Genomic DNA, 27,129 nt, shown 5'->3' with positions numbered 1-27,129 from the left:
GAGAGAGAAATTATATTTAATAGGGTATCATCAACTACTTTTCTTTTATTCAAAAAGACCTGCTGCAGCACCTCCAGCAACAGTATTTCTCACACTTCCATCAGACTTTTGGGCATTCAGAAGCCCAAGGAATTTGGGGTAATCTCACAGTCCTCTCTTGATTTCAAAGGTTAGAAATTCACTATCTGAGAAAGCACCATCCTGTAGCTGAGTTGCAGCAACATATTACATTAGTGAGCACAAAGTAAAATTGCTTAAATCACCTTATCTCACCAGGTGAAAAGAGACTAACTTTTTAAGCAGCTAGAGCTATTTCAAAAGTAAATACCTGACTATAGCCATAAAGTAAGTTTAGGCTGGGACTTTTGAAGACATCTAGGAGAATTTAGCATCTCGATTCTATATCATTTCTGCAAGCTTACTCCTTTGAAAACCCTAGTCGTGCATGTTAAAAAAACTCATCTTAAATACATTTAAAGATGCACAGCAATAAGAACACCTTGCATTTTAGACAATTCCTTTATCGTCCTATCAGTGATAGGCACTAGGAAATCTATCTTACAGAGAAACCATATCATGTTGGACGCATGCAGCTCTCCATAACAATACTGTTACACGTTCCAGGTTTTGCACTGAAAATACTACTGAAAAACAGCTTATCTGTTCTTTGCCTAGGAGACCAAGCTTACTCAAAACATTTGAATAAGATATTTTGTTTATCTTGAGGAAGATTGTGCCCTAAGGAATAAAAATTAATTTGAAATATGAAGCAACAATAATCTGAAGATTATTTGTGAAATCTAGTCACATTTGTGGTTTTGGTTTTTTTTTTCCTCTGTCAATTGATAGAAGCATTTTCCTCTGTCAATTGATATGCAGCATTTCAAGTTTGCAGATAATTGAAGGGAAATAACCACAATAATGGAATCACTGCTGGATCACATTCTGATAGGTGACAAATCAATTCATTTAGGATACTTTCTTTGTCATACTGAGACTTTTATTGCTCAGTGGAAACCTCTCAAATTAATGAAACTGTTAAATCCATAAAATCCCATGTACCAAATAGCACATCATAGAAAAAAATATGAATCATTAAAAGAATAAAACTGATAAATGCTAGCAGCAGATTGTCTGGGAAAAGAATCTTGCTTTTAAGAAGAATATGCTACAAGAGTAATAAGTCACAATATATCTATATATATTGCAGTGCAGCTGGGAAGAGGTACCAATTGCATGTTAGGGAAGGACAGGCCATGGTGAATTCTAAATAGTTGCATCACAACATCATTTAATAATGTTTTTGTGGTGCTTCTGCTTTTTAAATGGAATATCATTCAATACCAAGAAATAAAGATTTTATTAGCTCCATCTAGCATGATTTAGCTCAGTTGGGATTTTGTAAAATTGCTACACTTGTGTTCAAAAGAAAGAGATTAGAGAGACTTTAAAATTATAAAATAATGTATTAATTCAGAGTTTTCCCCCCAGTCTTTGTGTACATATACTAAAGACTCGCTCATGTTGCATGATGTACTTTTAGAAGACCTAATGAAGCTATGACACCAGTTTCCTTGACAAAGATGCTGCACAGACAGTTCACCTTCATAGACAGTTTACCCTTCCTTTTTTAGGGATGAATGGATGGGTGGACAGATAGAAAAAGTAAAAGAAGGAAACCCAAAGCTAGTCTCAGTACTGGCTGAAATTCACAGCTGAATAAAAAACAAAACCCATTGAAACTTGCACAGCTTCTTAAAACTGAGATGGAAATATCTTGGCAAATAATTTATAGCAGTTTTCTCCCATTACTAAAGGCAGCTGTACTTAGATTATTTGCTTAATAATGCATCTGAAGTGACTTATTAAGTAGTGAGACTCACCAGGAGTACAAATGCTGCTGGCCCGGGTAATTGCCTGAGCACGGATGCAAAGGACTAAGCACCCAGTGAAGAGCGGCCACCGAGTCAAGCCTGCAGCAGCGCTGCTGCCCTGCTGCTCCGCGAAACCCTATGGAAAGGGTGCCCAGACCATGCACAGAAGGAGATGAGTCTCCTGTGAGCAGTAGCCCAGGCTTCTCCGATGCTGGAGCAATTTCTCATCAAAGCAATAGCACCACTTTCCATTGGACCAGCACCTGTGAAGCTGTCAACAGATGTGGGGTTTATCCAGCTTGTGTGCAAACCCTTATTATGCAGAGACAGAAATCTTGATGGCAAGGATGCCTGCGCTTGTTAGAGGCTTTTCACGATCCCTTTTGTAGCAGGCATTCTTACGTTACTCGTCATGTCATAGGCTTACTTTTTTTTTTTAAATTTTTAAAGTACACTCTGAAACTGCCATGTCCTGTTTGACATTAATATATCCCTGAGATGTTGTATATAAGATGAGGTGATAGCAAAAGCAGTATTTTTTATCATGTGCCTAAAAATTCACAGCATTGGCAAAAAGAACAAAGACAATACATGCATTATCACACTGAAAAGGCCCTGAACGCTTTTTCCATACGTTGGAAATACCTGCTAGAAAAATCAGTAGCTTGACAGAGCGTAAGCAATCAATAGTTTCACAGTGATCAGACGATTCTGGTAGCTATCCAGCAAGCCTAAAACTGAAGCCATATAGTGCAACCTGGGCCACCAAGATGAAATCTTAATCAAGCAGAATACTCATTCAGTAAGTAAAGGATCAGCCAGAAGATCAGAAATTTCTGTAATAATCTGTTATTAAACTGATGCTTTGTGAACATGTTTAATATGATGCTAAGAAAATCTCAGCCTAGTTGAGGAAAACGCAGATTGCACCATAGCACAATTGTTGGTGCTGCTGGTACAGAAGATGTGGCTCGGTGGACTTCATTGGGATTTCAGTTATAAACATCAGCCTTGGTTTTCACAGAAGTTTCTCTCTGAGGACCTGATCTCGTCCTCTTCGAATTTCAGCTGCAGAACTTCCATTAACAATCCTTTAACATTCAGAACAAGCAGCAGCCTCGCCACCTCTGCAGCACACCTTAACGCCATCTCTTCAGCATTTACTTTTGAAGCCTGCCACAGGCCTGTGCATGGCGGAGCAGAGATCTCCCAAGAACTTATAATGGAAGTGGAGCGTCACCTAAATTTGTCTGCTGGATTTTAAAATAGCAGAAGTGTACGTAATTCACAGTTAAACAAAATCCTATTTCCAAATGGCACCATAACAAAGGATATATCTTTATTTAGGCTTTTTTTTTTTTTTTAATGAGAACACAAAAACATTTTGAAAAAACCAGCTGATACAAACATTTTTCACATTTCCCATGTGTTTTCTGCTAATTAGGCAGTATTGGTAATTCATCTGATTACAGGAACCTGTAGGTACATATTTTATAAATTCCTCTTGCAAAACCAATGCATTAAAAGCATTAAGGGAAGGGGAGGCTTTACCTGCATCACTTGTGGCAGTGATCTATAGGGAGGTGACAAATCGGCATATAATGAGACACATGGCTTTATACCTGACAATCTCGCACACAAAAAAAAAGTGACAAGTGTATTTGACGGAATGAAATGAAACTAAAATGTTAGCATTAATTGCTACTCCGTGCTATATTACCAGCCCCACAATCCAAATCAATTATAAAAAGGTTTGTACCAGTTGCGAGACAAAAAAGGTTTTGGAAGCCTGTCAGCTGTAGGCTGTCATTACTTGGTGCTGATATGACTGCTCCCAGATCTGATCAGGACAGGGAGCGTCACAGCCACCCACGTGCAGGACCGCAACCAAAACGGCACAATTAGCATGTTTTAAAGGAGCGGTGACAGGTGTACTGCTAAACATCACAGGTTTGAATAAAACAATGTTCTTCCCACATGGGGATCTCTGAATGCTTACTAGAATACCCTACCGTGCCCCACACACATACCACATCTGCATAAAATGAGAATTACTTCTTTGTGCAGCTTCAGCAGTTATCAAAGTTACTTATCAAAATTAAAATGTTGATAAACTGAAAAATTATATACTTATTTTTTCTTAATATTAGGTATATTTTAGTAGTTTAGTACCTCAGAGGGGAAAAATAATTAGGCAAGAACATAGATAAGTTTGCTGCCTTGATGAATTAGTCAAGGAGTTACTCATCAGTGGTTAGAGCAAAAAGAGAAAGAGAGACTGACAAAACTTTGCAACACATTCTTGGTAGCTCAAGCTGCCTTCTACACTGTAAAAAAACAAAACAAAACAAAAAAACAAACAACAACAAAAATCTTAGGAGCTAGGACATAGGATTTTTGTTATTTCATTCCATCGATGATATGGAATAGATGCTAACAGCTTTAATTAACACATTTAGAAGAATTAACACACGAGAGGAACGTTACTATTAAGGAAGAGTAGAAGTGACTCTTTTCTGTGGGTCATCCCCCTGTGCCACAGAAAGCTATGTAGGACACACTGCAAAGACGCTGTTCTTCAATGCAAAAGTTTCCTCCATTTCAAGGGGATAAGTAGCTCTCACTTTACGAATGTGAAACTCGCGGGATGGTCTAGGACGTGCTGACACCACCATCCCTGGTGGGCAGCACCTAACACCTGCGCGTGCTGCACCGCACTCCTCTGTGCCCTGCTGCTGTGTTCACGTCAAGAGACATCTTTGCTGTATATTGAGTGAGAAAACACTGAGTAAAGCAAATAACTTTCTCTAGAGAAACTCTGCAGAATGGAGAAAAGGGTTAGCTAGAGGTCTGAGTAGGTCTCCCTGCTGAGACTTCCCCGCTCAGGCTCTCCTTTTCCATAGCCACGGGAGCTCAGCTGATAAAAGGGCGGCGCGGACAGCTGTCATGGCTGTGTTGGGTATGGGCCTGATGCACCTAAACATCATCAGCAAGGGTGGAAAGCCTAGCTTGCTGCACAGTGTTAGAACAGAAATAACTTGTCGAATCACATACTCTTTGCATCCTACTACAAGTGGCAGAGCCACACCCATGGGCAAAGGGAAAAGGCAAGAGCCTGTCACTGAAGCACAGCCTTCTGAGTTCCCTGTGGGTTTTGCTTCCTTTTTCTCTACTTGTTAATGCAGATTGAAGTATTTGAGCCTACATACAGCCTATGTTGTGAAATACATTTGAACTATCTCTATCCCTGATCTAGACCCTATTTAAAAAGAGAAAAAAGAAGTGCCAAGGGAGAAAAGAAAGAGTATTTAATTTTTCTTCCAAGCCTTCAAAGCAGATGATATTTTTAATAGAAGAAGGAGGAGAACCACTGTGTGTTACTCTGGATTCTCCCAGAGTTTACCAGATAAAGATGTTATTTGGATGGAACTGGAATTGAAAGCAGTAACGTCAAAGCTGAATGAAGCGCTATTCTCCCCGTTTGATTCTTGCTATAGGATACAGGCTCCCAATCTACTACTTGGATTGGTTCATCGGCACTTGACCCCCCCCCACCCCCATCAATTAGCAACTTGCAATAATTTACACATGTTGACATATCGTTCTGGAAGACCACAAGTTTGGGAAAGATCACTGAGCGGAGGAACAGTACGCTTCATGTTCACAGCACAGAGGTGCACTGTCCACTTCCTCCCCTTCGCCAAGCTGTATAACTGAGGTCAACAGCATTTAGTATTTAAAAGTATTTTGGTCAGCCAATGAAACATTAGAAAAGTTAGCGAGAAAAATGAAATCAAGAGCCATATAACTTATGCTTGGACCATGTTCAGTGGAAAAAAAGGACATAAGCCCATCACATGATCGAGTTAAGTTAATATTTATGTACTTTTTATGTTTTCCCTCCATATGTAGGCAATATAAAGATTAGTCACATAAGACTGGATTTTTTCCCTTCGAAGCCTCTAAATAGACTAGTAGTACAAATATTGATTGCTGAACCCTTGTGACAGCTGGGCTCTGAGCCTACTACAAACCTTGAGCCCTACTGAAAATTATTTGTATTGAGCTACACCAAAACCTACTTTAGCAAAGTTCCCTGATTCTTTTTCTTCTGACATGCAAATTCCCATTTAGGAAGAGACAGATGGTTTAAATAGGAAGCATATAAATAATAATAGTAATGATGATAAAAAAGGATGGAACTGGAAAAAATGAGAGCAATTACCTTTTCAACAGCATAAAAGTAAGAAATAAATGTATAAGAGCAGAGGCTCAGAGAAGGTTCAGAGTTGTACCTTCCAAGCTGTATGCTACAAAGTGTATTACACACCAAATTTGAAATCCTGGCCTTATTACTTCTAGCAGTCAAGGATATCAACTATGTACCAACTAAAAAGACTTTCAGATTTTCCAAATCCTGATTAGATCTGTTTATACTCATATTTCAGAATACTATTTCCAAACTGATCAAGTGTTTTCTAGGCTAACTGGCATTGGTTATCTTTGAAATTTGCCTCATGCGTTCACCACGTTAACATGTTTTGCATGTATTTTCATGCTGACTGCAACACAACTGGTTTTCTCGAAAAATTACCTACCTACCCCTTGCCTCTCTACTCCCCCTTTCCCAAATTACAATGAGGGCCTTTCTTGAGTGAGTAAAAGAAGTTAGCAGCCTTCCTCAGAAAGGTTTACAGTAGCCACCTTGTAGTTTTTTTGGATTATTTCTTATCTTGCACGCTTTCAGAGAATAGTATCAGGTATTTAAAAAGAGATACCTGGAGAACAGCTAAAAACATGTGCTCCACTAACCTTCCTGTGGCTATGTGGTATTCTGCTACTCAAGAGCACGTTCATTCAGAAGTAACATATTGTTATAGACTCCCTAAACGAACTTATCATGCAGAGTTAATTCTTCAGCTAATAAGTACCTCACCAGCTATTTCGGTTTCTTCAGTAATTCTTGAAGTCCTTAAGGCTTCATTTTTAATTATGTCTTTGAGTTAAAAAGAAAACAAATCAGGCAAAGGCAGTACACAGTTGTTTACTAGAAGCAGAATCTCCCCATTTGGTTGCTTCTGCCGCACTCTGAGAGCAGACTCCGAGGCAGGCTGAACGCTGCAAGCTACCTCGAAGGTTATGGTCTTTCAAGGATGATGAACGGTGCATTTTAAAAAGCAAGATTCAGAAATGCATCCAGTCCTGTGGAATTAAACATCATAATAGTGTGTAAAACAATAGACCTTCTGAAGGACGAATAACAATGTTTGCCCCGGCCGTTATTAAATCACAAAGGCTTAGAAAAACATTGCCAATTGAGCAATTGCACTTATTTTTCTCTTCATAACATTTAAGTCTGTTGCAGCCAAGCATCCTGACTCTTCCTCTGTCTCTGCTTTAAAACAACACAGTTACTGGTATCAGTATTGCTACCATCGACAGACAGCGCTCGTCCATGTAAAGGACGAGGATTTTTACCTGCCTTCACACACAATATGACTTTACTGCAATTTTTGTTTTTGTAATTTGGGCTTGTGACTCATGTTTGATTCATAGGATCACGGCTCGCTAACAGTGTTTTCCTTTGTACGTCTGAGCATCACTGACGCGTGCACACAGCAGCTGCTGAAACCCGGTGTGCTCCTCTTCTGGACAGGCACCAGCCGCCAGGAGCGAATCCCCGGGCTGGGACCGCTGGGAGCCTACACAGAGCCAAACAGGGCTCGGCTCTTCCCTGGCATGCGCCAAGGGCGGGCGCAGTACCCGCTGCTCGCCCCTGCAGCCCGGCCCCGCGGTCCTGCTCCTTCAGGTCGTAAGAGAACGTCATTCCTTCAAGCACCCGGCTGCTTAAGGCACATTCCCTCTGAATGCTGTCTTGTTTGAAAAGATTACTCAAAATCAATGATGTGGAAGGCAAGCTAGGAAAACAAGGGTAGCAAAGTAATTTCTTAAGCATGGTTATCTGTACACTAAAGAAAACACGAGGGAGTTACTAATCTTTACAAAACAAAAAAAAATGCCCCGAGACGTGCTGCTTCCCTCTCCATCCCTTCAGCGGATATATGAGCCCGAAGTGTGGACCACACTTCAGCCAAGACGGACTCCCTCTTGAATGCTCTACGCCAGCGGTCAGGCTTTCTGGCATGTTGCTGTGGACGTGTATTCAGCCTAGGCAGCATCTTGCCTTAAATGCATTTTTTAATTCTGTTTTGCCATATATTCAGCCTGCATAATTTGAATCCTGAGCCTGGGGAAGCAACCCAATGGAATAACTACTGAGTCTTTCAGAAGCGGATAGCTTGGGCCAGACCCTCTTAGCATAATCAGTGTCTAGCATAGGTTCCCCTCCCTCCCCCAAACCCTCAAATGCAGCCAATTTTTCAACAAAAAAAATGCCAAAACAGCTCTTCACAGAGAACTGAAGATAGGTTTTTTTTAAAAAATAAAAAAATAAAACCTAGATTCAGTTTGAGAAAATAAAGAACTATTATGACTTCTCAGCTGAACTTGGAGTGCTCCCTGACTGCACCTGGTGGCCGATAGAGCTGGCTCCTGGGAGTGCTGTTACCTCTCCTCATCAGCCACAGCCCAGTGCAGCTCATGAAATGCTCCCTTCTAAAACGGTCTGTTCTCATTTCAGCTGCATACCATATTTATTTATTTTAGGAAGCAAAATTCCTGCCCAAATCTACTGTTGCAGTGTATGTTAACAGCATCTCCACTCGATTCTGAAGGGAAGAAATACACACGAAGAAATTTTGCTTGCTTCAAAAACAGAAAGTCTTAAAATCCCTTTAGTGAGAGGAATTCACAAAAAAAAAAAAATCACTTTCGTGAAGATGGCCATGATCACAGTATAGACAGAACCAAAGAAAGTTGCCTTTAGGTCAACTAGGTAACAACCACAGTTGTAAAGATTTTAGTGGTGACATCTACTGTGGTTTGAATAAATTAATGTACAATTTATTCAATTATGTTCTCCTGTCAACTCTGAAATACTGATTTTGTGAACAAACTTGATTTCACCTCTTCAGACAATGTTTCTTCATAATGTTCATGGAGTAAAGGAGCTGCCACATGCCCTATTACTTGATGTGCTGTGCAAATACATGCAGCAAAGCCACTGTCTAAGAGAGCTTACAAGTACACTTTATTTTCTTCAGATGAACCCACTGATTTTTCACTAGTTTCACTCCAGTTACTCAACCAGCTTGGGACTATCTCATTTCACTTAACTCCCATAGCCAAGAATCTAAAAAGTGAAATTCAAGACTGCTGCCATATCTCTATTGCTGGTTTTAAAATTTTTATATATTTCAGGATAGCAATGACCAGAGTAAGCACAGAACATTATTATGTTAACTCACCCTACTAATTAAGTGCTTTAAAGGAATATAATGGAATCACATTGTCTCGAGACAACTGTAGCGTCTACTGTAAACTTTGTTGCTATAAAAACATAGCTTGCAGATTATCATCACAAAAAAAAGAATTAAAAAAACATCGGAAAATGCAAGTAATTTAAAGACCCCTTTGAAAAACAAGAGCTACTCTGGGCAGATCCACTTTGTATTTATTATTGTAACCATGGAAACAATATAAATTCCCCATCTGTTAAGGTATTCGTTTGCTGCCTGCAAATGATGAATATACTGTACTCACTAGGTGTATGAAATAGTTACAATTTCAGTAAGCAGCCAGATTTGTGATTTTATTTTCTGTAAAACATAGAAGAGAGCTCCTGGGCATGATTTAAAGCTCTATGAAATGTTTGGAATGAGAATGAAACCACAGACCCTGGGAAATTTGCCTGGCTGCAAAGCTTTGTGACAAACTAGAAACCCAGGCTCCGTCTTTATGAAGGTTCATGCTAAGTTTTGAGAACCTGGACTAGAGGAAGAAGAAGGAAAAACGAAGAAAAAGAAAAGAAAAGAAAAAGAAAAGAAAAGGAAAGGACAGCTTAAATAACTTTTGTGCCATTACAAGGTATATTCAATTAAAACCTGGTATCCTTGACTGAGCCTTGCTTCGAGATTTGGGCTTATGTGATGTGTGACTAGACCGGGAATGTCTGCTCCGAACCCTTCCCTGAACTCCTGGGTACTCAGAGCCAGATCACAGCTGGGGATGTCAGCTCCATAGTTTCATTGCTCTGTAATGGGCTGCACCAAAATGGTTAAACCCAGCACTCCAGAAGCACATTCAGATTATGGAATTCAGGCCTATTTCTGGTTCAAAACTGAAGTAAAAAAAATCAGTTATGCACTTTTTATTGCTCTTTTGTAGGCACACTTTGAAGTATGAGACACCTTCCAGACATTCAAAAAGGGACAGACTTTGCCTATCTGACAAAGATAGACTGTGTTCATCTGACTCCTTTGTCCTAGAGGCATCAGAAGCTAAAAGATAAGTAAGCTGACAGAACTAAAGAAAGAGGGGGAAAAAAAGATTTAAAAAAGACTGTTTATAGAAGTCACTAAATTCAATGCGGGCAGAAATAACCTAAACGTTTCTCTGAAAGAGGTTCATGATAATAATACAGGTGCAATATGGGAAAGGGGAGGCGTTTGGAAAGAAACCCAGAGCTGCGGAATAATCCTTCTCAGACTATGTACATACTAATTTTTATTAGTATGGAATAGTGATGCAGGATAGATGTTTCTACTGGGCAGGAGTTTTGGGAAAGTTTGAAAAGGTTTCTATCAAAGTGATTAACAGTCCCAACTTTGAAATATAGTGCTTGCTACTTCAGTAGGTAAATCAGAGCTGCCAGCAATAACTCCAGAATAGTTAGAGGGTGAAAGTGCTGAGAACGTTTGAAGAAAGTACTGGCTGACTTCTTCGTAACATCACCAATGATATTTAGCACTAAAAGTATTGTAAGACATTATACACTCTAATCTCACATAACTTTTTGGTTAAGAAAAATATGTTGAATGTCAAAGAACTAAGTGTAAAATAGTTGAGAAAGTGACAATGCAAAAATTATACCTTTGTTACAGGCACAGTCTCCTTGTTGCTATTCTGTCAAACAGCTTAGGAATAAAATCTTAGTACAATAACAGAGAAAGGCCCATGTAAAAAATCACAACAGATGTAGACCTGCAAACTGGGATCTCTTCCGCTTTTCACATTAACAGAGTTGTCAGTGGAGATCCAAATGCTAAACATTTTTGGCGAAAATATCCAATATAGACAGAAAATAGACAGGTTTTCAGATACTACATGGAGGTTGCAGAGCCAGACTCTTTGGAAAAGAAGTAATCTTTGGATTTTGGGACAGAACGTGGAATTTGACAAGCCACTTGAATATAAGTATGCACTGAAAAGAAAGAGCCTTTATACCTATTAATTTAAGTGTTGTATGAGAACTCCTCCTGCTTGCTGTTACTGTGGTCCAGGTTGCTTTATTCAAGTCATAAGAGAAGTCAAAATTAGACTTCACCTAAGTCTGAATTTTACCAGAAGTAATTAGATAAAATTGCTTTGGTAATTACAAACCACAGAAATTTAATCACTTTTTTTTTTTTCCTGGATCTGCGACCCCAGCAATATTTGTGGTTGCTTATGATATATTTTGTGCACTTCCTGGTTGCACTAGTTGCATGATAGAAATTACCTCAGTATTTCTTCAGTGCTGCTGGTTCTCTGAACCCATTTTTGTCATACAGAAGGCCAATACTGTTGAGCAAAACTGGTTTTCACATGTTTCGTTTTCAGAGATAATTCATACAAACTCTGTAGAGCAACCAAAAAACTAGTGGGACAAAACTGAAACAAAGTTTCTTCTTTGTCCTTCTATGCTGGATTCTCCCAAGTAGGGATTCTACCGATTACAAAGGTATTACCTTTGTAATTACCATGGAAACCATCCCATTTTCACTTGTACTTGGCATGACATAAACATCTCCAAGTTTATAAGATGCGATATATTTATTTCACTGATAACCACTTTCTGGATTTTTCCTGGAGAGGAACCCACAACATTTTTTATTTAACGATAATGCAGAGTGGGACATTTCTTGGCTTTATCTTTACTATTTCAATATACATATACAGTGGGTATATTCTCTCCTAGAAGGAAAAATATCTCTCTGGAATGCATTCAACTACTGCAAATACCCTGAACAACAGGCTTTTGCACCCTATAAACTTGGGTACAAAATGAGGACTAACGCTGCTTACCAACACATTGTCATTTGCATTTTTGGATGTGGGATAGATGGCATAACTTTAGGCCTCAGTGATGTTCTTCTGCAGGATGAGTTGTTGGTTTCAGTCCCTGCGTATGAGCATATCCTGAAATCTAAAAATAGCTGGAGAAAGAGAGTGCCATTCGAGCTGCACACTCAGGCAGAGGAGATTTAAATTTAGAGGGTCCTCTCTGGGCAAGTAACTTGAGAGCTACCTACCTGCATCATGACAGCCCGGAAAGCAAACCAAAGTCTCATTGACTTTGGTCACACATGTCATTAGATTAGAAAACGTTTGCCTTAAGCAGTTGTCAAACTTCTCATGGAACATCTTTGCAAAATTTGTTGAGAATCTATTTCTGCATTCTGTGTGAATGCAAATGGGTATTTACATGTGGTAATGCGCAGTTTCATGTAGAAAGATGCATTTGGGGAGCAGCAACAGATTTTGTGGGCATATTTAAGAATGCTAATTTGAAAATGTGTGCTATAAAGTTTGATAATTTCAGAACAGACCCTAGAGAAATGTTAAGTGGCAAACACAAAACACCTACTCAGGAAGGAAAGAAAAACAAAGAGCACATCAACTCCGTTTTACAAGCAAGCAAGCAAAGCAGACTAGGCAGATTACTGGGGACAATTTTACAAGGCTGAATACAAGAATGCCTTGAAAGCCACCACTTATTTTCCAATCAAGATTGGTGTTTTGTGCATAGGAGGCCACACATAACTAATTTAGAGAAAAGTTTTCTTTGCAGTGGTATAACTGCTATGGTAAACACGGAATGCATACTGTTCACTGCACATTTTGATTTTCCAGAAACATCTGATATGCAGTTCCAGAGCAGAAATTCCTGTGTTTGGTACAGCGTAGGGGACAAAACTCTGTTGGTTAAGACGCCATAGCTAGCAACAGCTTTCTTGATACAATGTGAAGAGAGGCTAATGCAGGATTTAAGGAAGGATTCTCTCCTGTTTGGAATAAATAGCAAAGACTTAGCCAAAGAATGACAGAACTATGAACTAATGACAATTTTAATATTACAGGCAAAAGAAACTGTCTGTGTCCCTAAATATTCTCACCACGCTACTACTTGTATCAGGTAGGGAAAGAAAGGACTCAAAATATCTTATGCACCCCTTTCACAGAAAAGTGCTCCTGCATTTTTAAAGATGGATAAACCTCATTCAGACATTGAGATTGAAACAATGAGTCCAAATAAGTAACAAAGCTGGAATATATAGAGGCTCTTCTGAGTAATTTATATTTTCTTGGAATAAGTATACCATCAACACTTCCCTGTTAATGCAAATTGGAGACTAGAAGCAGGTTCACTTGTTGCTTCTAGCTATCAATCGTGTAGACTCAGCAGCATTTTCAAACTGAATCCAAGGCCTCCAAACCCTTTCTGCATCCACTATCTCTTTAGAAAATCTTCAAGTATATGAATGTTAGATATTAAATAATACATTCTCTTTTCAAAGCAACTAGAGAAAACAAAAATCATTTTACTCATCAGAGATCATGAACAAAGAGGGTTACACAAGTCAAAGGCTTCTATCTTGACTGGTCTGAAGACTTTCTTGTTTGAATCATATTTTTGATGATTTTATAAAACACAAGAAGCTGTGCATTGAATATGTGTTACTAGTATAATAAAATTAATTTTAAAATAAAAGGTATGGCTAAAAATATTGTTTGCCTCCAAACCACAATGTATTTAAAAATAACCACTGATAAAAAATAAACCTCCCCATTGGGCTAGTGGCTGTTTTATAACTTCTAAGAATTTTCCCAAGAATTCATGCTTTGAGTCTAGATAACTCTAGATAACTAGATTATTCAGTTTGTAAAAGCAGTTACCTGCTTTTTGTCCCACCAAGCATTACAGGCTGTTCTTTTTCTTTCAGAGGATTCTGAACATGTAATCTGAGTTCTTTCTTGACCTCAAAGATTTTAACTCAACATTACAATCAGAAGACATTTGTCTTTTTCTTCTCTCATAGAATCTGATTTGTTTTTCTCTCTTCCATAATCTGGAGAAGAAGGGAAAGGACAAGTTCTCACGCTGCAACACGGAGGAGTCTGTTAGAGGGTAAACAGGTCCCAAACTCAGATGCCCAAGTGCCCAGATGCCTCTGCTACCCGCAGAAGCCTCCCATTTTTGCATCCTAATGCAAAAGTCAATTCCTTTTTCAAACTCAGATCTCAGTGGGCTCTGCACAGTCTGGGGTCAGGAGAACTGGCAGAGCCTCTGCTGACTAAGGACGTTTCTTTCCTGGGCTTAGCTCCCTGTGATGAAGGTGATAGGTAGGTAGTCACAGCTCCTCTCAGTGCCTTCCTGATGATCTGTTGGACATTCTCTTTACCTGGTCCACTGGCAGAGAAAGTAGAAAGTTTTGGATGATCCTGACCTAGGGTGTGTAACAGTGTGTACTCAGCTTGCACAACAGTAGACAGATGGACAGGCTAACACAACTTCATGGCACAATACAGCACCATAAAAATCATAAGAAAACAAAAATATAAACATTAGCTTACCCTCAAAAATCAATAGCTAAACTACTTCCCGTTTCACAGCTAGCACAGCCTCTGCTTCTTTGAGTCTTTGTACTGCTCACCACTGCAAGATGTGGATGTGCCCTGCTAATAGTTTTATGCCTGTGAAAAGCTTGCAAAAACATTAGTGACTGGGCAGGATCCCTGCTGGAGCTTTCACTAGAAGTAGAACTTGCAATTACCTCAGATCCCTAAAAAAGGACAATAATGTTAAGAGACTGCCACAGATGGAGTGCCCACGACCTGAGGAAATAGTCTGTACTCTGACTAGATGTTGAAGCTGTGAGATGGGGCTACAGTCTTTTAAAAAAGACAACTGTAGACATCCAAAGAGCAGCTCCAATGCATGCATGAAATTGTTTAAGCTCATATACCTGTAGTCTTCCTTGACCCTAGCAAAATGTCAAACTATGTTTTCACTGAAGCCAGATAGCTGAATGTTTATTGGGGCCCTGAAGGGGCAGAATCAACAAATAATAAATCCATCTGTTTGATTGCTCTAACTTTTAAGTAGGTTCCTCAAAACATTGGGTAGCTTTATTTTTAACATAGTGGAAACATGCTCCTCTGAACAGTAAGAGAAGAAATAGGACAAATCTGGGCAAAGCTGAGACTGAGGCAGCTGTATTAATATTTTCAAAGGCTAAATAAGAATAAATTGCTCTGATGAGGTCACGTAGTTGGATTTGCTTGGCCTCCTGCTCCAAGAAGAATGGGAGGGACTGATGTGATACCCTCATCCTAAAAGGAATATCTCTGTGAAGGATGCTATATAGTGGCTCCTGAACTCTACTAAGTAGACAGCTGAAGAACAACAGTTAGGAAAGATGGGAATTCACTGCTGGTTTTACTTATCCTCTCCGGTGGTTGGCCAGTGGATCATTTCCAGAGTAAAGACAGAATTCAGGACTTACTTTGAACCGCACATTTAGGAGAAAGTGCCAGATTTCATAGTGTAAGGAAAAAATTAAAGGCCTTAAGTAGCCACCTGCATTTTTGCACAGACACAATTAACTGGAAAGGCCACAAAAGATGAGAATGATAGCTTCTGGAAGCAAGGAAACTCTGGAGTGTAAAGACCAAAAGCAGTCAACCTGTGTGCAGTCCTGTAGCCCCAAATGAATAGACCTACCTGTCACAAGCTCAGGCTTAAACACCTATGCCACTGAGGCAACCAGTAGATACCTATATGCAAATTCATTAGATTCTGGCATACAAATTCAGCTTGAAAATTCATATATACAGAAAAGAATCAACAGAGGAAGGAAACGAGAGATTTAAGACCAGGCAGCAAGCCAGACTTGGGTTACGATCATGAAAACAGGAAACAGGTTTAGATACCTTCTAACTAGCCTGTGAATTACAAAAAAAACTCCTCCCGAACCCTGTCCAAATTCATTCATCTCTGATGGTTGAAGCAGGTGCATTCATCAAAATATGCTTATTTTTTCCACAATAAGAAAGTTTGCAAGTGATGATAAGGTGTGTAAAACTTTCAAGAAGAAGAATATAATGCTAATATGATTAAGGCTATGGCCATTTATATCAAATGAAATGGAATCAAACAGATGTTCAGGATGCTTTCTGGAACCAAAATCTAAAAGTCTATGAGTACACTAAACCTGACCTGTTCAAATTGTGAGATATTAATCACACTGGACAGAGATGCAATTGATGTGGATATCTGTATTATCTTCATTCAGTAATATGGAGGTAAAGAAAAATTACTTCCCAACTTCATCATTTTTCACACACACACAAAAAAATCTAACTCACAAAAAAAATCTAACAGTGCTCATTTTTACCAAAAAAAATCTGACACAATTAATCTAGCTACTTGACCAACTGCCCCAATATCAGCGAAGATATCACTCAGAAAAAGAGTGCATGATGCTAACTAATTTATCTTGGAGACCTAGTCTAGCCTCAGGTAGCATGATGCCAGCAGAGACAAGCAGCAGTTCCTATACTGTCCTGCTGAGATACTGAAGGAGGGGACTATTAGACCTTCCAGAAAAGGTAAGTAGAGTATCAAGCATAAGCTGTGGCAGAGAAGCTTCAGGGTCTAAATTACACCTCCTAGAAGGCATGCTATCTAGTCACGCAAGGAGGTATGTAGTCCTTGCCCTCAGCTTGCAGTTCTGAGAGCATCACTTCCCAAATTTTGACAGCATTATAAAGCTGGAAGGCAGAAGGGAAGACATTTGGCTGAAGGACTTTCAAGTTCATGCAGTGGGGACCCTTTCCCTTTAGAAAAGGTCTGGAAAAAGTCTTCCTGTGTGTGCATTGTCAACATGGCAACTCGAAAACTGCCTAGACATGCGGTTTGTCCTCTCTGACTCATCTGGGGTCATTCCTTCTCTCTCAGAGGAACAGTTCCCATCCCTACAGGGATGGTTTCTGATACAGCGCACTGAAGTAATGACTGAATGCCTGCCCTTCCTGACTCACAAGGTAAAAGGAAAGAACTAATAATTACTTTGCGTTAGAAGTGACTAAACATGGTCCCTAGCAACAATTCCCTCTTACTACATTACAAAGCATTAAACTTCATGCAACTGTTCCCAAGATTTACCAGTCCAACCATCAGTAATTGTAACGTGCCTTCTTTTGAAAGAAAAGCAAAAGATCATGACCTCATTGTTGCTGTTAAAACAAGAAAACTATTTTTTTTGTGTTTTGTAGTGGAAATCCCTGGTGTTACTCCCACACTGTGAACCACATATCTACTCTTGTATCACCTGATACTTTCTGTGGCAGTGTGAACAGCAAGAAACTTATATTAAAAAGATACAGAGGAGTATTGCTCAGGATCTTGCATTTCTGGAAAATTCATCCTTTTGGAAGCTTTGATTAGTAATTGGGAACAAGGTAAACAGAGGTGACTAACATTTAGGACATAGAAGACTACAGGATTAAATCTGCAGCAGCTGCAAACTGGTGCAACTTCCTTGGTATTTCTGCAGCTAGATCATGGAGAGAGCCTTGCCTAAGGTTTCCTCTTCCTGTTTTGTTCCATTAATGTACAAAGGAATCACCATACTAAACCAAAACTGTGGTCCATTCTAATGTACTGCTTCAGGATGTGGATATTCAGGGGGCAGGGTAATTGTTTTATATTAAGTACTCGGAAATTCCATTCCAGTCACTAATTGATGGAGATTCTTTTGAATTTAAGGATGGTAACTGCTCATCCACTACGTTTAGATGCTTCTCAAAGTTTACTTGATTTTTCAGGAAATACTCCATCCAAATAACAAATTAATTTCTTGAGTGAGGATGGAAATCTTAACATTAAAGACATTATCTTGATTATTCTGCTACTTTGTATGCATGGTGGTATAATATTATACCTAAAAACTGGAGCTATGGCTTCCCTCTTTTTAGGAATATTAAATTTATTAGTAAAAAAAAAAAAAAAAGAGTTATGGTTGCAATACTGACAATTATTTCGACTAAGAACCTGAAACTTCCACAGCCAGTTAAAGTTCTGTGGAAAGATATGCCCGTATTACTGCAAGAAACTTTCTCATGTAACGAGATCCATTGATAGTTTTCAGCAAGAGAAAACCGCAGGCAAGATAGTTCATATAACTTTACAGTCTCTCAGGGAAAGCTCTATAGAGAGCAGAAGCTAGAGAAACACATTTTTCCCTCCAATTTACACAGTAGCCTGCCTGGAATTTGAACAGGTAAATTTTGTTATTAGAAAAATATTAGTAACTATAAATGATACTGTCATTTTTTTTAATTGGATAGAACGCATCCAAACATCATCCTTTATAGAGACAGAGCCTTTGGAGGAGTTACAGGTAATGAAAAAATAGAAACATTTATAATTTTCCCTTGTAATAGTGTGCAATTTCCTGTAACTAAAAGGTAATGTGGAAAGCTAAAGGCATAAACAAATCACCTTTAGAATTACATAGTCTTAAACCTACATAAATAGGCCAGAGACAGAAAAGATGATCTAAGGTTTACTAACTCCCATAATCTTTCCTTAACTTCAATTGCTTTTGAGCCAGGCCCTAAACGCACTGCATTCCATTCGCTTTCAGTAGATCTCCTTTGAGGGTATTCTATTTCTTTATGTTTTATAGTACATGGAGACTAATAAGTCTGTTAAACAAATTGCAAGGTACAATTAATTTTCTGTTTCGGTCTTAGTTTTCTCAAATTAAACCTTATCCTAAACCTTCAAGCTCTTGGCCTATTAATGCTTTAACATTAATCCAATTTTAACACTATACAGACTCCTTATTAGCCCAAAGAAGGCATTAAACAAGGTTTGGGAGCATGAAGAAAAGAAGTCACACTGATATAATTTATTACTAGCTTTTCTCAAGGACAATTTCTTAGACCGTTTATATTGGCTCCCAAGTTAATATTGAAGGTAACTAATCCTATGGAATTTAAAATATATTTCTTAGACTGAAACAACAAGGCTGTTGATTACTTCTCTCAAGTGGAACTTTCCATTTTGTTCAGTTATCCATATCTTCAAAAACAGCCCATTACAGAAGCCCTCACATGCTAAGTCTTGCGGCATAGTAAAACTTGTATTATTGCTGTAATCCAATTCCGAAGGTTATGTGAGAGATACACGGTTAAATTTCATTAGCAAAATAGATCTGATATGAACACATCTTGGGAAGATCCTCTTAAGTTTTTTCTTTCTTTATATCAGGTGTCATTGGTTTCTATGTAAATTTTACAAAACCAAAGAGAAAATAGATTGAACTCTGAGTTTCCAGTACAGCAAGCAAACTATTTAAAGCATGATGACTATGTCTGCTTAGAAAATTTGAATTCAATGCGTAAACCCAGGAATTCCAGAGTAATTCCAGAGCTGAGATTTAGAATTAATCTTAAGGATTTTGCTCCAAGATGGTAAATCTATACCTCTTTAGCAGAGATCTAGTGGTTATCTTGTATCTTTTTTTTAGTGGAGCTTCACTAGGAATGGGAGAAGTAATTTTACTGATCCGGGGTGAGAAGCCCTGCAGAAATTTTTCCTTCCTTCTCTTCTCCTTGGACTTTCTCAGAGTAAAAGAGAACAGGCCTCTTGCTCCCTTATTTCCTTTCTCTTTGGCTTTGAAAAACGTCTTAACTATCTTAACTAGAGAGGAATTTCTCATTGGGACATACCAATTTTTTCTCCCTACTGAATAATAGGTATGATATCTAAAACTTTAGGATCTGAATCTATTAACAATAAACTGCTCAAGAGCAGTTTATGTCAGTGATGAAGTTCCTGAATTGTTTTGTCTGAATACACAGAGAAAGCATATAGCACAGTTGCTACCTTTACTGCATTTACTGCATTCAATTTTGTCATTCGTTAGCAAAATACTTCTGCTAAACTAGCTTAAGCCTCTTTTAAAATAGTTATCTCACTTTTTTTTCCCTTCCCACTGCAGGACCAGCACCACTTCAGCTGCTACGTCCCTCTCCTCGCACTGTTATACCCTTTCCGACTTTACGATCAGAAAAGTAGTAACACAATTGGTTTAAGCAGTGCAGTACGTCTTTTCCACTCCCCCCAGATCTGACTTTTTGTAAATAACATTCACTGCCAAAGCCAAAACCAAAGTTGCCCCTGTACTGTGAGATGAACAGCAAGCGCTGCTACAGCTGGCCTTGGTGCGGTTTGCTCCTTAGTAATTGTTGGTGCACAGACTGACAAGTGTTATGATTCATTTCTGAGTGCCTGGTTAAGGCAGGCCATTTATTGACAGGGAACAGAAAAAGCAATCTCGTAACATCCTACCATGTGGAAACAGTCAAGAATCAAATAAGAAAGGCAACATTTCTTTACCAAAAAATTCTTTAGCAAACACATGCAGATGATCCTCTGCAAAGGGTCAGGGAAGGCTACTGGAGTGATACATCTCAACAGCAGACGGTTCATTTAAGATTCAATTTAATTCCTGTTGCCAAATCCTCTTATACTAGCAATATATTTTTAAAAGGGCTTGAGGATTTGGGTGTTCCTCAGTTTTGGGGTTCCCATTTTGGCAAGCTTTTAAAGAAACTGTTTTTTAGAAGAATGTTTTTTTTCCAAGCCCTTTTGGGAGAGAGGAGGGGGAAAGGTCGCTTGGATTTATGCCAGAGTGGGAACAGAGAAACAGAGCTTTAAAATTCCCTAAATCAAGCAGGTCTGTGAACGTGGCACGTCAGGCAACGACTCCCAGGGAGGGCGATGCACGCAGGGCGGGTGCGAGGCAGGGAGCTCCTGCCGGGCTGATGGGTGCTGGTGCTGGTGGGGGGGGGGAACCGACCCACACTGCCTATGTACGTAAAACCTCTGTTTTTCTTTGGAGAGATTTCAAACTGGAACATTGGGAATCGCTGATGAAGGGACCAGCAACTTCTCTCCTTAAAGCTGATGGAAATCTTACAGCTTATAAGAGGAGCTAGATACGTAGTTCAGCTGTTTAACTTGGAATGTGTAGGTTTTTTTTTTTTCCCCCTCTCTTTGCAACAAAACAGAAAAGTGGCTGCGCTATTGCATTTTACCATTTGATATCACTCTGGTAAACAGTGCTTAAGAGGGAAAATACAAAGCCTTTTTACCAAAATGCTGCTTTACACTTTCAGAGTGATAGAAAATAGCCTTCATATAAATTAAATAGAATCCCACATGTTGGCTTTTCTTTTTTTAAATTAGCAATCTCCATAGCTGTAAGAGAGTGAAATTAATTATGCCTGGCCGTACATCATGGTTAATGTGTACTGATGCAAATGCACCCTATTTTAATTCCTCTGAATGTTAATAATAGCGTAAATGAGCACTAGATTATGTTATACAGAAGCAATGGAAGTAATTAAACTTCATTTAATAAAATCATCAGGGATACGGAAGCATTAATGACTCATACTCCTCCTCTGTGGGGGAGTGGAAGATGTATTGGTACACAGGAGCCTCAGCTCCACTGTGATGAGAGCAACGTAAATACATCAACAGCAATGCTAAGGTAAGTGGGGTATCACATATGAAAAGTCTTAAAGTGAAAGCCCTAAGCAACAATAAATTATTTACTTCAAAGCACCAGGAAATAATACCATCTCAGGCAAAAGACAGCAAAAATATTTTCCATCCTCCAAGAGGCAAAGCATCAGTATCGGAACTGAATTACTTCTTAAATTCAAAACTGGCCGAATACTACATTAACAGTGTGAGAATAATTGTTTGAACTATGAATGGCTGTTTGCTTTGTCCAGGCTTCTGTACCTTTGCAGGTATATAGCCATGAAGAGCATTGTATTTGCACAGCTCTCTGGAATTGCTGTTAGTTTTCATTCAGCCACAATGCTGTACATTCATTTTTTAGCAAGATGGACACTGGCTGATCACCATTCACTGCTCATTTTCACTCAACTTTAGTCATCATTTTTGTGTTAAAAAAACATAATAATTATCTCCTAGTCAGGGAGAAGGAAAATTACCATCTGACTTAGTAGTTCAGTGGCATACCACAACATGATGAACAATAAAAACTGTTTATCAGCAAGATAACAATTAAAATAATCAAAAGGAGTTATATTTCAAAGAAAGAAAGAAAGAAAAAAAAATGCACACACTAAGAAGTATTACTATTTTGTCTTCATTACAGTAATGGAACCCCCTTCTCTGCCACAAAAACATTTCTACAAAGCTTCCTATGCAGATACTAAGCCTCCAACGAGTGCAAGAACCTGCAGAAATATATCTAAGTAATAATAAATATTTGTTTTTCTCCAGACTGTGTCGTTTTATTGTAAATGTCTAGACTGCATGCAAAGGATTAATGACGATTGATGGCAGTAATGACCGTATTTCTACACTCTTTCTGTAGAGAAAAGCTTCTTTGATGTACGAACTATTCTTGGGAGAGGGAAAAAAAAACAAAAGAAAAGAAAAAAAGAATAAAACAAACTTTTCTGAGTTATCCAGAAAGAAGTATCAACAGTTTCCTCTTTACTGATTCTAACTGCCAGGCTGGGATAAAATGCAGCAAGTTGATCCCTCATGTACTTTAAGACCTACAGAAGCACTAACTGGATAACAGACTTCAATATAGCGCTTTAGACTTTTAAGGGTTTTGAGTAAGTCTTGTTACAGAGTTTGAAATCATTTCCAAGCGTTTTCCATAAAGAGCGCTCACACTAATTCAGTACGGTGACACTTGGCTGCTGCGGCTAGGCATTTAACTAAGGCAGAACTGTATTTCCTACCTTTTTGTAAATAATGCAGTCACCAGTGACAGGTATGAAAACCTGCTTTTTTTATCTAAACCCTAAAGAAAAGTGGCTTCTAGTATTTTGTACCACACTGGCTTTCTGTAGGCCATCACAGTAATTGACCAGATTTCCTTAAGCCTCCCTCCCCTGCTTTTTTTTTTTTTTTTTAAAAATGCAGAATTTTATTGATACCTATCTTAGTTCAAGTTTGATCCACCCTTTCACCTGGGGTATATTATATAACCTAAGGAAAAATTTACAGGCAGGGCTGAAGAGATTTGTCCTAATTTTAGCTGTGTCCGTATCTAGCATTTTCTACAAAGAGTTGAAATGACACAAACTGAGCATAAAACATCTGTTGCACAGTAAATGGTAGCTGAATTATGAGATGAGGTTTTATGCGATATCCTTAAGGAAAAAAAAAAAGCTTTTATGAAAATTAAATGTTAGTATTAATGTTCATAATGTGTTGCAGAAATATCAATACATTTGGCATAGATGTGACCATTAAGAAAATGTATTGAGACTGTGACATACATCAATGTTTTGTGTTATAAGCATCAATAATAAATAACAATAAATTGTCACTTCTGCCAAAGGGCTCAGCGCTCATTGCAGAACTGGTGCATTAAATGCACTGTTTCTCATGGTACAAGAAATAAAGCTCTGAGGCCAGGGGCTGGAGCATGACTCCAGTTTCACAGGCCAATGTTCGAAACAACCCCTCCGACTCCCAAGGAGTTACTTTTGGTTTGCATCAGTGTGTCCAAGATCAATATCTGTTCCCACCAGCACAGCAAGGGGTGATTTTCCTTCACCTGATGTGCAAAGAAAAAGGGGTCATGCTAGGAACACTGCTCTCATGAGGACAGACGGCAGCAAAAAAGTAACAGTAGGGAAATGTTTAATCAATCTTGTAGCATTAAGGTGGCGCATCAGCTGGCATTGGTGCCATTGCTTATCCAAATAGATCTGACTTACTTTACCAGCAATAAAAACTCTAATAGCACCCATTCACCGCTGTAAGCGATCTCTATTACTATTTCTATGACAAGAGAGATCCATTTAAAGCTTAAGGTGTGCTGGATAAAGGCAAGGAGCTCAATCAATACCAGGATTCCTTTCCCACTTGTAGCAAAGAGTAATTGAGGAGGTGTTACAGGTAAATTGGTACAGACATTTTGAGTTGTACCTCTGAACTGAAGAGAGAACATCTGGGGTTTTAGCTCCTCCTGATCTGGAATTAAACATCTTCTATCTGGTCAGATATGCAGGGCAGGAAATGATGTTGCAGAAGTGTCAGGAACAACTGTTTAATTAACTGTATGAGACCCACATTTCCATGCTCGCATGTGCAAAAACCGTAGTAGCAATGTGATTCCACAGCTTGCAGGGAGCCCGCTGGAAGAAGCCAGCTCTTCTCTGCGTTTTCCTGGTGGTGCTTGCAACTCAAGGGTCCCAGTGACAGCATGTCAGACCGGAGGGCCGTCTCGCTCAGGGCGGTCGGGTCGGCACCAGACGCCCACCAGACAAGTATATCGGAGACTTTCCTATAGTGTTCTGCTATCCCCTAGGTGTTCATGGCACGGGAGGTCTTTCATTTAATAGGCCTTGACTGATTTTATCTGGACACATAGCCATTTTTAACAACTACAACATCCTGTAGTTTCAGGAAATGAGCTATGCAATGTGTGAGGAATATATGTCGCACCCAAGGATGTGGGATTCATGTCATGTTGGTGCATTTATTAAACTCAGGACAAAAAGAAACCCCAAAGAACACTGTGTGGTGGGCAAAAGAGGAATTTAGACAGATATCCTGAAACCTGTACACTCAAAGAAACAATATCATCACTTAATGGTACCAGACTTTTTTTTTTTTTTTTTCCAACATGAAATACAGGAGACCCACAGGAAATTCAGAAGCGCAGCTAGATTCAAGCGCTCTCCCGAATTACAAAATGTTACCTGCTGGATTTAGTTCAGTATTATCTCTAAATACATTTTCTTCTTTAAATCAAACACCAAGACTGTACAGACTTTTAATCTTAATTTATCCATATTCCACGTGCAAATGCTGGGGAATAGTTATGCTTTAAATGATAGCAGCAGCCACTGACTTACACAGTTTTTATCTGACTGCAAGCTCTGGCATTTATGTTCTCACCTCTGTCTATTACTTTTTAAAAGTTGCATCTTATGTTCCATTTTCAACTCCACTAATACAAACATACACATAAGCAAATCCGCTTTGTGCGCTATGAGCCCCTTATGCCAAAAAGGTGTTTTTTTGGAAACTCCCTGGAGGTGATAGATCCGTGTTAACTTTAAAATAGCACTCTTCACCTACGTTCTTCACTGCATTATCCTTGAAATTGTAATGGTGCTGGAGGAAACTTGTCATAACCAGTGAGCTTCAGCAGAGTTACCTCAGATTTACCTCAGTGTATTTGTGATTTGTTTCATTATTAGGGCAGTGTTCTCATGTACTGTGCTTATGTAATTCCCATTCAAGGGACTAGATACAGTAAATAGTACCTATTTTGAGAAGCTCCTTAAATGTCCATACTTAAAACATTGATTACTGTTTTAAACTATAGTAATAATACATCATAATGGAAATATTACAAACCTACTTAAATTGCTAAAGTGATCTTCAAAGTAAAGATTACAGAGGCTTTTAAGAATAGCAAGAAATTGTACTGAGAGAGTTGGTACCATTGGTATGACTCATTTCAGAGTCTCCTTCCTGAAATTTTTGTCCAACACACTGACTGTCCTTGAGTCTGCCCAGGTAGTGCTGCACATCTGCTATGCGAGACACCCACTGCTTGGAGACCCCTTGCAGTTAGTCCAACAGAGGAGTGAAGGATGCAATGTAAGAACAGATATTCACTCTTAACTATGTAATTCTGCATTTCTATGGATTTAAGTGACATCCGTTCTTCCACCCCATCTGTAACTTATGGCGATGCATGTACTACTATGTATTTCAGAGATCCTGAAACAGTGGGTGATTTTACAGACCATATGTGCTGCAATCTCTAGACACATCGAAGCATGTTAAGGACAGAGAATCAGATGTAGGCCTTAGAACGAGTTTCTGATTGCCTTGTTTTTGTGGGTTTTAATCAGTTTCTTCTTAAAGTTACTTGAATGTTGCCCTCATAGAGCTTTACACAGATGGGTAAGCAAGCATTTTTCCATGCAATTTCTCAAAAATGACTTAAAGAAAGTGGGGAGAGAGCGCCAGCAAAGATTTGTTGGGAATTTAGTTAGCATCAGGCTAAATCAAGTTATTCATTATTAAATCACTGTGAAAGTTTCAAAATCATCATCATCTTCCACCTTGCCATCAGAGTGCAGAACACTTAGCAGATACTGTTAATCTCTGTGTGTGCACCTAGCCTCATACAGTTAACTACTGTTTTGGACTGCAACGTAGAGAGAAGTCATTACTGCTGTGAAGCCTTAGCCAGTCTTAGAAGTAATCTGTAGCCAACCCTTCCTAAATGTTTGGTGAGAATCTCAGCTTGATTTTAAAGCGTTGGCAATGTTAAGAACTTCACATAGGTTGCAGAGAACTAGCTGAAGTGCACAGGATGCTCTGAATTGATCCTAGCTCACTTATTTTCATTTTTGGCTGCACCTAATCATAGAAGATAGGCTTTTTCATATTTTGCTTTTTTTTTTTTTGCAGTGCTTATTAAAAAGAAATAAAACAAAAAAGATTGGTCAAGCAGCCAATACATTTTAGAGATGCCCAAATAGTTCCCATAGATTTAAAAATGCATTGCTCAAAAGCACCATGCACAGACTCCCTGGTGAAGAGAAATAAAAGCTCATCTGACAACAGTTTTGCCATAGTGATTACCTTCATCATTCTGTTACAGTAAGCATGCCAATGCCATGTAGATATAGTCCCAGTCTCTGCCCAAGACTGAAACACAGCATGTGAAATTCTGACCTTCTTGATGTTAATGGTCTATTTTTGCCTTATCTTATTGGCCCATTTCGATCACTGTTCCTCATGCTGAGTAGTTCTTTTCTTGCTTTCGACAGAACTGTTCTCAGAATAACACTTTCAATGTGATTGAACAGATCTTAGAAGAACATATTTAACATTTCATTTAACTGAGTATTATAAATATCGAAAAGGAGTGAATTCCAGACGAAGGAATACAGAAACAGAAAGCTTCGAGGATATTATCATAAGATTGCAACCAGGGTGGATTAAGAAAGCAGATGATTCTGATAAAGTGAATGTTTGGAAGTGGGG

Source organism: Struthio camelus, chromosome 7, assembly GCF_040807025.1.
Source record: "Struthio camelus isolate bStrCam1 chromosome 7, bStrCam1.hap1, whole genome shotgun sequence".
Classification (NCBI taxonomy): Eukaryota; Metazoa; Chordata; class Aves; order Struthioniformes; family Struthionidae; genus Struthio; species Struthio camelus.
Note: the sequence above shows the minus strand (reverse complement) of the source record.